The sequence below is a fragment of the Camelus bactrianus genome, chromosome 19 (genome assembly GCF_048773025.1).
Source record: "Camelus bactrianus isolate YW-2024 breed Bactrian camel chromosome 19, ASM4877302v1, whole genome shotgun sequence".
NCBI classification, from domain to species: domain Eukaryota; kingdom Metazoa; phylum Chordata; class Mammalia; order Artiodactyla; family Camelidae; genus Camelus; species Camelus bactrianus.
In genome coordinates, this window is record NC_133557.1 from 23,292,759 (window position 1) to 23,307,953 (window position 15,195).

The 15,195-nt window shown below is 52.7% G+C and overlaps 1 long non-coding RNA gene across 1 annotated transcript in view; it reads left to right on the plus strand.

Moving 5' to 3' along the window:
• The first annotated feature begins 363 nt into the window (after positions 1–363).
• Positions 364–15,195, plus strand: part of LOC141574060 (uncharacterized) — a 34,856-nt gene continuing 20,024 nt past the window's right edge. The window contains exons 1-4 of the long non-coding RNA XR_012500658.1: positions 364–844; positions 4,837–5,024; positions 12,561–12,701; positions 12,803–12,920. This is a non-coding gene — a long non-coding RNA (uncharacterized LOC141574060). The remainder of the gene's footprint in view (positions 845–4,836; positions 5,025–12,560; positions 12,702–12,802; positions 12,921–15,195) is intronic.

The following is a 15,195-nucleotide window of genomic DNA, read 5'->3' on the forward strand; positions in this document are numbered from 1 at the left end:
ACTGTGGTCCTTACCATAAAAAGATATACTAATAGTAAAAATGTGAAATAATACAATTCCTGGGCTCTTAGCTGCTTTCGTGCCGTGGGCTCCTTTTATGTTTATAAATTTAGATTTAAATTTATAAAGTATGTAGGATTAAAAGAAAACTATTTTGAACTAGATTAATTAAAATATTTAATAGTCAAATGTTTGATATGGTGACAGCAGCGCTTCTTTGTTAACAAATTTAATGACAAGATCGGGCGGCGGGCCTAATAAGTATGGTAATTTTAAAGTCAAAAAGAGGATAAAAGGCTATTTCTGTGACACTGTAGAGGGATGTGGAAATGACTCCTGATGAGGTTCATTTCCCACATCCACCTGTAAGGAAATGCCAAATTTCAGTTGGTTAGTGAAAGTCAAGAGGTACCTTTCCTTCCCAGTCCAAGTTCATGGGTCCCTGAATTCCACCGTGGGGCCCTGGAGGTGGTGGTGAGTGATGAGGTCTCTCTGGGGATGGTCCGACAGGTGCCCAGGAAACAGGTGAATTGGGTGGGGACAGCCTCAGGTGTCCTAGAGAAGGCACTGGATGCAGAGTCCCCCGGGTCTGGGTCTGAATTTGGCGGGCTCTGGGAGACCCCCGGCGGTGAGTGCTGGGGGCCAGGTCTCCTGGGCCTCCTGCTCTTGGCCGCTAGGAGGGAAGGAGGATAGGGGGAGGACAATAAGTGTCAGATGCCCAGCACAGGAGTCTAGGGCCCTCATAGCACCTCCCAGGTTTGGGACATGCGAGGGCGGAAAGGGACTCTGAGAGAGGGGAGTGGCCATTCTCTGCCTGGTGGCCTCTCTGGAACTGAGCCTGTGTGTAAGTCACTGTTTTGTGTTGGTGTCAGCTGGGTCATGTCAGGGGTGTGTGTGCAGATGTGAGTGTGTGTGTGTGAGGGGGGCACACTGGGGAGGGTTTGGGTTTGTGCGTGTCAGCGGATAGGGGGTGTATGTACAGTGATTGCGTGTGTCTGTGTGTGTATTTGAGTGAGTATTTTGGAGGGCCTGGGCTGCTCTGGGAGTGGGCTGTTGTGTGTGTGTCAGGGTTCGCTGGGGGCTCTGGTGTGGGTTTGTGTGGGAGCTGGAGGTCTCTAGCGCCTTCAGGTTGGGGGTCTTTGCTGTTAGTCCGTGTGAGTGTGAGAACGTGTGTGTATTCGGGGGTGGATAGAAGGGTGGATTGTGTGTGCATGCCCACATCAGGGCTGGTGGGGGGTGTCCGGTGTGTGTCTGCGTGAGCGTGTGTGGCCCTGTCACCGCCGGCTCCAGGCCCGGCCACATAAACTTCACACCCCTGCGGGCGGGCCCCGGCGGCCCCGCAGTGGCCGCGTCAGGCAATGGGAAGCAGATGGGCCGGGATGGAGGCCATATGGGGCTGGGGGCGGGGGCGCATTCCTCCCTCCCAGAGCCGCCAGGAAGCCCCCTGCCTGCCGGCCCCCCATCAGGGTGGGAGCTGGAACTGACACAGTAACAAATGTCCCGCAGCCAGCGTGGAGCCGGGGAGGCTGGGGAGGCGGGGGGAGGCAGCCCCTGCCCCACGGGGGAGTGTGTGTGAGTGTGTGTGTGTGTGTGTGTGTGTGTGTGTGTGTGTGTGTGTGTGTGTGAGTGATGGGGGGGTGGTCCAGGAGATGCTGGCTGGGCGGGAATGCTGCCTCAAGAAGCTGTAGCTGACCCTAGCGCTGTGCAACCTTGGGCACCTTACAAACCCGCTCTGTGCTTCAGTTTCCCAGCAGGGTCACAAGAGGGTGGCCATTCGGGATTGGATACTGGGAAGTTTGGGCCTATCCTTATTTCCCAAGTCAGGGTAGGACCCCTAACTCCAGAAAGCTGGGCAGATACCAACAGTAACATCAACACTAACAGTAATGGCAGCTAGTCTTTACTGTGTGCAGGGCACTGGATGATGGTTAAGAGGGGCTCTGGAACCAGACTGGCATGGGTTCAAGTCCCCCTCTGCTTTTTTTTTTTGGCTGTGTGACCTCGGGCAAGTCACATCTCTCTATGCCTTAGTTTCTCTCCTGTAAAAATGGAGGTAATAATAACAACACCTCCCTCCCTCCAGTGGTCACAAAGATTAATCTGGGTGAAGAGCTCTCCACAGCAGCCAGCCCCATACTGCCTAAGCCAGGCTTGGGTCCCCAGAGTCGTGTCACACGGCTTTCCAGTAACTGCTAGCTGTGAGCATCAGCTTGACAAACCCCAGGGGCTTAGGGCCATTTTGCAGGTGAGACCCAGAAAACCAAGGGGCTCACCCCACCTGGGGTCACACAAGAGTTACGGGCAGAGCTGGGGTTAAACCCAGGCCACCTTTGAGAGGCCTGGCTTCCTCCACCATGCCGTGGCCCCCATGGGACAGTTTTGCCTCCAGGCCTGGAGTGCACTCAGGCAGCACCAGCTCCAGACCCTGGCTCCCCCCTCCCTGCTGTGTGACTTTGGGCAAGGAGCTGAACCTCTTAGGGCCTCAGGTGATTACCCTTCCCTCCAGAAGGTGTGGGGAGGGACAGGAAGACAGGCTCAGAGATGAGGAAATGGATGGGGCTGTTCATCTTAAATCCTATAAGTCATCCATGTTATCTTTCCTCTCCTGGAGGTTGAAATGGGAGAGGGGCAGGTGGGCAGGGAAGGGCTCAGGACCTGAGGCGGCTCTGGGTAGCCTTGGCCCAGTCTGTTCACCTCTCCAAGCCTCCCCAAAGGGATATTTTCTGAAGAAGGAAGCTTAAGAGGATCTTGTAACCAAAGTGGTACATGCTGGGTACTCAACAACATGTGTTAAGTCCTTCTTCTCTGGAATTCTTATCCCTTATGTGCCCCTCTAGGGGAGGTCTGTGGTTGGTTTCTAACCAACACCCACTCCTCTCCTCTGATCCTCAGTGCAGAGATTTTGTGTGGAGCCAGTGTCTTCCTGGGTGGAGCATGTGACCCAGCCCTGACCAATCAGAGCACTGCATCCTCTCAACTAATGAGGGGCAGGCCTGGGATTTTTAGCTGGCCCGTAAGGAACAAAGCACTTTCTATTGGGGTTGCTGGTTGGGTGGAATCCTGGAGGGTGGAGTTCATCTTGCTTCAGTGAGCAGGGAGCTTGGATGAGAGTGGAGCCAGGAAAAATGGAGAGAAAGCACGTACTGAGGATGAAATGTGAATACCTAGATGCAGCCATGCCTGGTACCCTTATGGTTCCTGCTTTGTGGGTGAGAAACTGAGGCCAAATCCAGGGTTGCACAGCCAGGCAGGGGCAGAACAGGGATTTGAACCCAGGCCGACTGGCGCCAGCGACTGTGCCCTGAACCTCTAGACTCCACGGAGCCCTTTGGTGTAAATCCCTCCCCCTAGCCTGGAATTCTCTCACCCAGCCTAGTTTTTGAACTCAGCTATTTCTGATCATCCCAAGGGAGAATGTTTCCTGCCTCTGGCAGAAAAATCAGGGGAGAAATGAGAGGCCTGTGGTCTGGCCCCAAACTCAGTTTCGGCAAGCTTGGCCAGACAAGAATTCTTTCCTTTTCTCTTTCTTTCCATTCCTTCCCTTTTTTCTTTCTTTTCTTCTTTCTTTCCTTCTTCCTCTCTCTTCCTCCCCACCCTCTCCTTCCTGTCAGAAATAAAACACCGCTTACTCCAGCCCACCTCGCACCTGGGTCCTGCTCTCACCCTTGCCTGGATGACTTCCATCTCAGCCCTGCTCCAGGCCTAGCTGGCTACGTTAGACCCCAGTACATCAAGCACCAGCGACACTTATTAAAATGCAGACCCCAGGACCCTGCATAGACACAGGCATGTTTGCACACTGGGGATGGGGCCGGTGGAGATGGACACTCCGTGCAGATTCAGATGCAGGTGATTCATGGGACACTGCAAAAGGGAGTCCTTGGAGGGCCTTGAAGATCAAGGTTGAAAGTTGTGCCGGGAGTGGGGCAGCGGGCAGGGACCTGGACTCCTCTGAACGGGCGTGAACTGAGCTGGGGCCCTGAAGTAGGGGCCATCTCAGCCCTTCGGCTGTTTGGATTCAAGTTCTACCTCAGCTAATTTTTCACTCTAAGCAGGTGCCACAACTTCTCTGGTTTACTCATCTGAGAAAAGACTCAGTATGTGCTGAGCTGTTAGTGTATACCAGGCTCTGTGCTCAGCCCTTTGCATGGAGAAATGTGTTCACAACCCCATGAGGTGAATACTGTTATTCTTGTTAACTTTTCAGAAAATGAAACTGAGGCTCAGAGTGGTCAAGTTACTTGCTCAAGTTCACACAGCTGGTAGGTGGCAGAGCTGGGACTTAAATCTAGGCATCTGGCTCCAGACCCTATGCTCTTACCAGTGTAAAGTTTTAGCTTTATGTTATTCACTGCTGTGTCCCCATTGCCTGGCACATGGCAAGTCTCACTAAATGTTTGTTGAATGAATAAATGATCACCCATTGGAGGGAGTTGACTCAATTAATAGGTACTCTGTAATTGCTCATTCTCCCTAAATGAGTGAGATATTAAAGCAAGTGCTAATCCTTGTAGGGAGCCTTGGTCCTCTCGCCCTGCTTTGAGTAGGGATAGTAACAGTCCTACCACTTAGGGTTGTTACAGGGGTCACACAAGATGATGTCAGGACACCTAGCTCTGTGGTACATGCTCCATGGCATTAGCTGCTTTGATCAGCTTCCTGGTCTCTTTTTCATTCTGGTTTCCTGATGTAATCCTGTCTCCCTTACAAGCCACATAGGGCTCTGGCTGGTGCCAAGCAAACAGTAGGTGCTCAGGGGAGAGGGATAAATACATGAGTGCTTGCTGTGTGTTGGGCTTTTTAAACACTCATCATCTGACCCACTTTTCCCCATAGCCAACACAAGAAAGGGGCCCAGTGCCTGGCCCGGAATAGACCCTCCATAGATGTTTGTTGAATGACTGAATGAAATGCAGAATTGGCTGCGTTGGCGGAATGTGTCTGGCACAAGACCTGCCCGCCACCCACTGTCTGCCAGCTCAGAGCCCAGCCTGGGTTTCCACATCTGCTGGTGCTGCCAAGAGGTGAGCAGGCTCGGGGGGAGGCAGTTCCCGGCTGTGGAGCTGGGGATTTGTGGGAAGGCGGCCAGGGGGAGGAATTTCCTTCAAGAAGTTAAGTCCGGGCTGAGTAATTCCTCGTTGCGTCCTTGTTCAGCAGCGGCTGGGAGGGCAGGCGTGGGGCCGTGGGACTCGCAGTGCTAGCTGAGCCTGGAGCTCTGCCAGCTGCGGCTCTTGGGCCCCAGGCTCTGCCTCAGGACTAGGATCAGCGTCCAGGAGGTGCTATGGTCATCTTGGACGGGTCACATCGCCTCTCTGAGCCTCAGCTTCCTCATCGGCACCTTGGGAGGGCAGCTGTCCCAGCCTGGTGGTGCTGCTCTGAGATTCAGCAGGGTCATGCTTGCCAGGCAGGGGTGAGTTTTACTATCGTATGGAGGACTGGAGCTGTCTGGGGGTGCGGACGGCCCAGCCTTAGAGGTGACGGGCCTTGAGGGCCTTGGGTGAGTCACTATGTTCTGCAAGCCCCAACTTCCCCCGACAGCTTGAGCCTGAGACAGAAGCAGGAATGTTCTCAGAGGCAGGAACTTTTGAACCATAAGTGAGAAAAAACAGTGACAATCATGATAATAATGTCTGTACAACAGGGCTTTCACTCACTCATTCGGCTCATCTATTTTATGCTTTTGGCTAATATATTTTACCTCCATTCATTCATTCAGTGAACATTGTTGGACACATTTCATTCTGGGCTAAGGTTGCCAGATTTAGCACAAATGAAAACAAGATCCATAACAACAGCAAAAAGCCTAGGATGTCCAGTTAAACCTGAATTTCAGATAGACAACAAATAATTTTTAGTATAAGTATATCCCATGCAATATCTCTTAGTGTAAGTATATCCCATGCAGCACTTTGGCAGGCTCTTCGGCAGGCTCTTCTTGGGGCACTTTGCTCACACTGCCCTGTTTCTGTCTCCCACAGCCCTCTGGGGCAAGAATTACCACCCAGGTTTACCCACAAGGAACTAGAGGCTCAGAGAAGTATGTTCACTTGCCCAGGATCACTCGGGTCAGCTGTCCTGACTAAGGGCCAGAGGGCCTCACGGGCCAGGTGGGGGCCTTCAGCAGAGCCCCACTGAGTCTCTCATCCCCTCCTCACTTCCTGGATGGCAATTTCAGGAACACAGGGCCAGCCTGGCAACTGCCTAGCACTTTCTTCCTGCCCCAGACTTCACCTATTGGGGGAAGTCCCTGTGGGTCACCCAGGACTGGAGGCTGTCCCAGCCAGGTCGCTGGGGAGCTGTGTGGGCAGAGTGGGCATCCAGAGAGAGGGAGACAGATGGGGTTGTGGTCACCACTACCCCAGGCATGGCCGTTCATCAACAAGCAGGGCCTGGCTGATGCCGGGGGTGAGGTCTGGGCCAAGACAGGGCCATGGGAGTCCCCCTGCATGCCCTTGGGGAAGTCTTGACACTTTTCTGAGCTGAGCCCCATTCTTTCTGCAAAGGGGCATTCATTCATTCACTCTCTCACACATTCTGTCATTCATTTATTTGCATTTCGCTTCCACAAGTATTTCTTGAGCACCTGTTATGTGCCAGGCACTGTTCTAGGCATGGGGCATAAGGGGATACACCAGAAAACAAGACACAGAAAAAGCCTTGCTGTCATGGAACTGATGGTGTAATGGGAGAGACAGATAATAGATACATAAGAACATAATTTCAGGTGGAAAAAGAACTAGGATGGAAATAAAGTAGGGGAGAGGTGATGGAAGGTGACTGCTGGGGGCCTCCTGAGACAGAGCAGTCCAGGAGGGCCTCCTTGAGGAGGTGACATTTGAGAGACCCATATAGTGAGAAGCAGCTGGTCTGGGATAGATATGGAGAAAGTGTTCCTGGCAAAGTGATCAGCAAGTGCAAAGGCCCTGGGAACAAAGCAAGCTGGGTGACTGTGAGAGGAGGTGTTGCTGGAATGCAGTGAACCAGGGGGAGCCTGGTAGGGCTGAGGAGGTTGGGGGTGAATCATGCAGGGCTGAGCAGGTCACAGTTAGTTATTCTCTTGGCTCCCTGAGTCACCTCCTCCAAGGAGTCTTCTTTGATGACCCTGGCTACACTAGCCCCCTTTTCATTCTTCCTCTTAACACTCACCACTATGTGGCATCATACTTTCTGTTTATTGGGTGTACAGGGGGGTATTTTCTTTCTTTTCCCATAATTGCAATGTCAGCTGGGCAGAGTTACCCTGAGTTACCTATTGGCTGCCACGTGGCACAGAAAATGTGGCCATAGGAGACCTGCGCATGGGTGCCATTGATGGATGACAGGGAAAACAGGTCCTGTGTTTTGTGGATTGCAGCCTTGACTTGATTTAAGCTTCACAAGCCAACTCTGGAACCTAAGTCCTGAGTACAACCAGATTTTTTTGAATTAAGATAATAATCATGACTAACTTTCATTGGATGCTTGCTGTATGCCAGGCACTGAGCTAAGCACTTTGTGTGTGTGTATGTGTGTGGTAAAAGACACATAAAATTTACCATTTTAACCATTTTAAAGCATGCAGTTCAGTGGCATTTAGTACATTCACAATGTTGTGCAATCATCACCACTATCTAGTTCCAGAACATTTCCATCATTCCAAAAGGAAACTCCGTACCCATGAAACAATCACTCCCCACCCCCCACCCCCAGCCTCTGGAAACCGCTAACCTACTTTCTGTCTCTATGGTTTTGCCTTCTCTGGATATTTCATATGAATTTACTCATACAACATGCAGCCTTTTGTGTCTGGCCTCTTTCACATGTTCATTCGTGTTGTAGCATGTATTAGTCCTTGATTCCTTTTTATTGCTGAATAATAGTCTACTATATGGATATACCACATTTTATTTATTTATTCATCAGCTGGTGAACATATTTCCACTTTTAGTCTATTGTGAATACTGTTACTATGAGTGTTTGTGTACAAGTTTTTGCTTGAACGTATTTTTAATTCTTTTGAGTATTTACCTAGGGGTGGAATTGCTGGCTTATACGGTAATTCTATGTTTAATTTATTGAGGAACTGCCAGCTAAGCACTTTTTAAAGTGTCCATGGCTCTGGGGAATTTTCCCAATAATCTAATGAGAGAGTCTGGGCATTGCCCCCATTCTGCAGATAAGGAAACTGAGGCTCAGAAAGTGGAATTTGTGAGCCAAGATTGCCCTGATAAGAAGTGATGAAGTTGGGCCCCTTGGATTCCAAACCACCTTGAACCCAAGCTGAAACGGGAGAGAGAGGGCGAGTGAGAACAGGGATGTCTTTGGTCCATCTACAGAGGAAGCCAAGGAAAGCGGCAAAAGGCAGCGTCTTTCTATCATACTTGCTTGGATTCTAGTGCCTTGTGTCTTCCTGGCTGTGTGTTTTTGTGCAAGTTGGTTCACCTCTCTGGGCCTCCATGTCCCCATTCAGTGGTGCTAAGGAGAGAAACTCCCTCCAAGGGCAGTTATAAGGACGAAACAAGAGGCCTGCCGCTGCTGTTACCATTGTGAATATTGCCGTTCTTCCCGTCTTTTCTGACACAAGGGCAAGAGGATTCTCCAGCCCTGAGATCCATGCTGTTGGGCTGAGTGGGGCTGAGGGCAGAAGGGAGTCAGGGACTCCCAGAATCTTCTCTCCAGAGGGGTTTGAAGGGCAACAGGCCCCAGGGCTGGAAGGGCTGGGCAGCCCAGAGGTGGATATGGCACCCACCTTGAAGTCCCATGTCTGTGCCGACACTGAATGTTTCAGATGGGAAAATAGTGCACCGTTTTCCAAAAATGCTCGGACACCACCTCATCAGAAGAGAACGTAGCCTGGGTCCATTACTTCCCCAGAACCACACTGCATCTTAGGCCAGAAATAATAACTACGGCTTGTTATGTGGACGCCAGAGAATACAAATCTAACCTGGACACGTAACTCTAACGGGAGGGAAAGGGTGACTAAGTTTCACAGACGAGCTTTCAATGCGGGTATGCGGGTACTGGGCTGGGGGTCCCCAAGCCTCTTTGCTGAACTCGGCACAGACCCAGGCTTGCAAACACAGAGAATCACAGGAACATTTACTGAGCGCTCGCTGTATGGACTGACTCATTATGCACAAAAAACAACTATCCTAAACTCCACTGGACAGATGGGGAAACTGAGGCCCAGAGAGGTACCCAGGGTTGAATAACTAAGACATAGTTAAGCTGGGTTTTAAACCCAGACAGTAAGGAACTGGAAGAAGCCTTCCTCAGGGAAGGCCGGGAAGAACGTTTCGTTTTCTGCAAAATTAAGTGACCATGTTGGGCTGAGGTCACTGGCTGATGGGTGGGAGGTTCATGATCAGGAAATGGGGGGGGTCAAGGGACCCCAGGAAGTGCTCAGTGTCCCGTTTGCAGGGTCTTTTCCTTCCTGGACTCTTGGCCTGGCTGTTTCTTGGTGCGTGTGTATGGGTTGGGGGGTTATGAGCAAAGGGAAAGCCCAGTTCTGGTGCTGGGGGGCGTTGGGATCTAAGGCCAGGTCTGCAGCCCAGGGTCCCTTCCGCCTGAGAGGTGTCTGGGGAAGTGTGTGGTCTGTCCACATTGGCCAAGGCTTGGCTCCACCCAGCCTCCTGCTCGAGACTTGCCAACTGGACGCCGCCACTGCCAGCACTGCATCCCCGGGGCGCCAGTTCTGCTTTGTGACCTGGGCAAGTGTAACTGCCCTCTGAACCTCAGTTTCCTCCCCTGAAAAGTGGGATGACCCCCACATGCAGTCGGGAGGGTTGCATGATTGGGGCTGCTGCCCTTTCCCGCTGCTGCTGCCGGGAAGAATCCACGTGGAGTGTCTGCCCTGCGGAGGGGAGGACACCCCGGGCCTGAGCCTGGTCGGACGTCAGGCGGGAGGGCCCTTGGTGTCGGCCAAGGCTGGCTCCTGCCCTGCCGCCTGCCCGGACGGACGCTGGGGGAGGGAGGCCCCTATCCCGCCAGACTCCTGAGTCACAGCTTCCCATTGCTGCCAGCACCATGGGAAAGCAGGGAGGTGGGTGGAGGCGAGGGAGGGGAGGGGAGTCTGGGGAGTGGGCGGAGAGCTGAGATCCCAGTTGTGGCCCTTGATGGGCAGAACAGAGAAAAACCATCTGTTAGGAGCAAGTCAGACATGAGGATCCTGGGGTGTCCAAATGGGATCCTTGCACCCCCTGGGTTACAGGTGACAAACTCAATCCCCAGTTTCCTACCCTCCTATCCCCCAACAGACACACATACTACACTCAGCTTCATGACCTGTCTATTCTTGAGTTTGGGTTTGTACATCAGGTTCCAGCCTCAGGACCTTTGCACTTGCTATTTCCTCTGCCTCAAACACTTCAAGGGACTGGCTCTTTCTCAAACCCAGGTTTCGTTTAAATGTCACCTCCTCAGAGAGGCTCTCCCTGACCACCTGAGCTTTAAAGTGTGCTCTTCCTACCCCCCCTCCCAATTTCTCTAGCTCATCCATTCATTCATCTGCCCAAATATACTGAGCACCTACTGTGGGCCAGGCCCTGCTCTGAGCATGTGAGATATAATAATGAACAGAGCAGACAACCTCCCTGCCCTCACAGGGCTGTCATTCTATCAAGGGAGGTAGGCCAGTGAATATGTAGTACAATGTGCCATGGTAAGGGTCAGGAGGGAAGAATCCACCCCAGGTGGTGGAGTCAGGACACCAGAGGGAGTGTCTTCACGTTGGGTAGGGGATGGTGAAGGAAGGTGTCTCTCAGAAAGTGATGCTGCAAAGATTTGAAGGAAGTAAGGGAGGGGGCCATGTGAGTATCTGGGGAAAGTTTCAGGCACAGAGAACAAGTGCAAAGGTCCTGGGACAGGAACATAACTGGCATGATCATGGAGCAGCAAGGAGGCCAGTGTGGCTGGAGCAGAGTAGATGAGGTGGGCTGAGGTCAGTGAGGGAATGGGATGGGCAGATAAGCAGGCCTTGGTGAGGATTTGGCTTTTGCTGTGAGTGAGATGGGAACTGCTAGAGGGTCCTGAGCAGAGAGGCAACAGAGGTGGTGAGATATGGTCAGATTCCAATTAGATTTAGGGGGAGAACTGACCTGTCTCAAAGATGGATTGGGGAGAGGGCCAGGGAGAGGGAGGCACCAGGAAAATGCTTAGGTTGGAATCAGGACCTTCCAACCCTCCAGGCAGACAAGCAGGGTCCCCCTACATCACCCCTGCTCTGACATGAGGCCCAAGCCTTGGACCAGGACCCCAACCCACAAGTGAATTGGGGCTTCCAAGTTTAGGCTTGAATCTGTGTTGGGCTGGGGCAGCTTCTCATGGCTCAGCCTTCTCCCGTGAGGGCCTTCTTTGGGGAGGGGCTCCCCTAAGTCTTCTCTCCTCTCTCATAATCAGGAGACTAACCAGGACCTTGGTCCGGTCTGGGACGTGGCTGACGGAGGGTGCTGGGCCCTCTCAGAGCCTTGCAGGGGTGAGAGATGAAGCAGAAACCACCAGTGACGGGAGAAGCAGCCTGTGGCCAGCCTAAACCCCCACCCTCTGCCAGACACACGCACATGGACTAAGTGTCTCATCTCTCTGGCCGTGGTCCCCCGCCCCCAGCACAATCAAGTCCATGGGATCCTGTCCAGAGCCATGGCCAGTGAGTCAGCAGGAATCACCCCAGACAGGAGCCAGTACCCTGGTGCCCAGACCAGAAACCACCCCTGACCTGTCCAGCTGGACAGGAACAGGGACTGAGTGGGCGGAAAAGCTCTTGGAGCAGGATAGCTGAGGGGAGGCAGTGAGGTAAGACCTCCAGTCCAAATGCAGCTCTCAGCCACCTGCCCCCGAAGATTCCCACTGGGGTCTGGATAATAGTTTTAGGAGGGGGTTCCTGGCTCTTCCATCCATTCCGTTGAGGCCTTGAAGGTCATGCTGACTGCCCTATGTTGGGTTGTCATGGCGTAGTGTGTTCATTTCATTGCATTGTTTCCGTTCTACTATGTGTTCCAGTCTGTTCCAGGGCCTTGCATTCCTTCCTATTCTATTGCTTTTGTTTATTTAGTCATGCAACAGATATTTATTGAAAACTTACTATGTGCCAGGCAGTGTTCTAGGTGCTAGAGTTACAACCTTGAATAAAGCAAGATCCTGCCCTAGGGAGTTCATAGCAACAAACAAAAGAACAGCATCAGGTAGAGGTGAGAGCAGTGGAGAAGAGTGACAGCCAAAAGACAGATCATAAAATAGAGCTGAAAGAGGCTACTTTGGGCAGTGGGATGGAGTGGGGTCAGGAGTGGGGTCAGGACTGGCCTCACTGAGAAGGTAATGTTTGAGTAGAGACCTGAAGGAGGTGAGGGAGAGAGCCCCACAGCTATCTGAGGGTCAAGAAGAGCATTCCAGGCTGAGGGAACAGCAAATGCAAAGGCCCTGAGGCAGGAATGTGCCTGATATGTTCCACGAACAGCCAGGAGGCCAGTGTTGCTGGAGCGGATAACCAAGAGGGGCAATAGGAGAGATGTGGGGAGAACAAGACTTCTGTGCCTTTCAAGCAATTTAAGGATTTCTAAAAATATTTTTGCCTTTCCCAACAGATTTTTAGCAGAAAACCCCACCATCTGAGATGTGTCTGCCAGTATTCTGGTCTAAGCCTTTGCTGTTTGGGGCCTGATCTTGCCAAATCATCTTCCCTTTGCCTTCCGGAGCTGGACCAGCTGCAATGGGGCCCGGGACAGGTTCATTCCTTCCTTCATTCCTTCCTTCATGTATTCATTCATTCTACTCGCATTTACTGAGCTGGAAGAAGGAGTGAGATAGACACAATCCCCACCCACAGGGAGCTCAGAAGTCCAACAGGGGAAGCCCTGGTGGAGGATCCCAGAGAGCTGGGATGAAAAAGCTGGAAGCACTGGCTGCCTCTGGAGAGGGAAGGAACACCCACTCCAACAATAGCAGTGAGTACCGAGAGCCCGTCGCTTTCTGAGCCTTTACAGGAATCAGCTCAGTCGTTCTTATAGCAACTCTCACTATCTCCGTTTCACAGCTGGGGAACTGAGGCACAGGATGGGCAGAACCAGGCTTTGCCCTCTGGTGCTTGGTTCTAGCCCTGCCTTCTGCATGCATGCCACTGGGGCTGGTCATCAGATGTGGAGAGAGGGGACTTAGTGTCCAGTTAATCCTGTTGTTAGGTGTGAAAAAAATTTTTAATTGATAAATTATTACCAGCATAGCCTAGGTATCCAATACTGGAGGAGTGGAGGGCAAGGAAGGATGTGGGGTGATGTCAGATGTGCATGCTGGGTACTGTCCAGGGAGGCTTCCTGGAGGAGGCAGATGTCAGGCAGGAGGGAACAGGAGGGACAGAGCTCCCCATGGTGCTGGTGGAAGTGTGGGTTGGCTGGGGTGGGCTGAAATGGCAGGTGCCTATGTGAGTCTGTGTCTGTGATGTGGGTGCCTGGGGTGTGTGTCCATGTGTGGTGTTGTTTCTGTGTATTTGTGTGTGTCCATCTGTGCATCTGTGTTGTGTGTCTGACTTGGGGCTGTTTGGGCTTCTGTGTTCATAGGCGCCTATGGGTGCGTGCAGTGTGTGTGTTGCGTGTCTGGGATTTTGTGTGATTGTATATGTGCAGGTCCATGTGTGTCATATTGTCAGGTGTCAGGTGTGTGTTGAGTATTGTGTCTGCTGTGTATTTGGGGGGGTGTGTACGTGTGAGTGTAGTGGGAGAGTCTGTGTTCCTGTGATCATCAAATGATCTGGGTACCTGCGGATGCAAGGCCATGGGCAGGACCCTCCCTGCAGGCAGTCTCCAGAGCAGCAGCAACGCCCCACGTCACGACAGACAGGTCGGGGTGGAAGGGGTGAATCTGACCCCCTGGGCAGGAGGCTGAGTCCCCCCGACAAGCCCATCCCTCCACGTCGCCCGTGGAGCCCCGGAGCCACAGGAGGAGGCCTCGGGTGCACAACAAAGGTCAGGGCTCAGCCCCCTACCGCTTCTAGGCCTTGCAGAGCCCCTGTGGGGTCAGAAGCCCCCGCGGAGGATGTGGAGGGGTTGGGGAGAGTGGATATTCACAGGCCTGGGAGTTGGGGTGCTTGAGCAACGAGGGAGCCCACGGGGATCTCTGGTCTCCTTGGACCCCAAGGTAGACTTGAGTTAGTGCACACGCGTGGTGGGGGCAACTACATGCACTTAGCTCACGCCAGAGCCTGGGATGAGCCAGCGTGCTCTCCTGTGTGCGCAGATGACAGACACATGTGAGGAGGGATAAGTGCATGCTCCAGGGTAGGCACATGGGCACAGACAGGCACGAGTATGTAGGGACAAGCACGTGTGAAGTGTCAGACACACATGCACACATAGACACATGAGTGCACAGGCAGGTACTTAAATGAGCAAAGGGTAAGACAGTAGAGCTTGGTGGGGACTGTGGTGGACAGGATTCATTGTCACGTAGGAGAGCAGGCCCATTGCCATGGGAAACGGGAAGTCTGGATTTTGATGGAAATCTGGGGCAAGGAATTCCAGTTGTTTCAGACCCTGTGAGAGCCGAAATGACTCCTCTGTCTCTCTGTGGGCTGGCTTGGTCTGAGGGCCTGCAGTTTATCTCTGCCTGTTGGCTGAGGCCAGAGGCTGGGAGCTTGCTAGGTGCCCTAGAGAAGTCCCAGGCCTCTCTGTGTTCAGTTTCCCCATGGACAGACCTAGGGGAGGGCACACATGGTAGAGGGCTGGGACTGCCCAGGCACAGCCAGACCAGGACAACAGGGGAGGCACTGTCCTGCCTGCAAAAGTCATTTCTCACCACCACCTCCACCCCACCCGTCTCCTGGCGTCTGTCAGGGCCTTAATGGATAAAACATCCTGCCAGTGCTTAGGCCCTCCCTCCCCTCCATCCTGAGACAGGCGCCAGCTCTGGACGAATGGCTCTGGGCACCAGTGGGTGGAGGGGCTGGTGTCAGAGTTGGCCTACAGAATCCCAGAATGAGGCAGGTCCCAGAAGGCCAGGGTCATTGTGGAAGGCTTCCTGGAGGAGGCGGTGGGGCTGGAAGCAGCTCTTTGGCTGCCTGGGAGTCAGACACCTGAGCTCACACTTGACTCCCACAAGGTTGTGACTATGTCATCTTGGTCACTTCTGTGTCCCTAGCTCCCAGACCAGAGCCTGGTACACAGTAGGCACTCAATAAATTTTTACAAAATGGAAGTACAGAAAACAATAGCTTTAGAGTGCATTTTC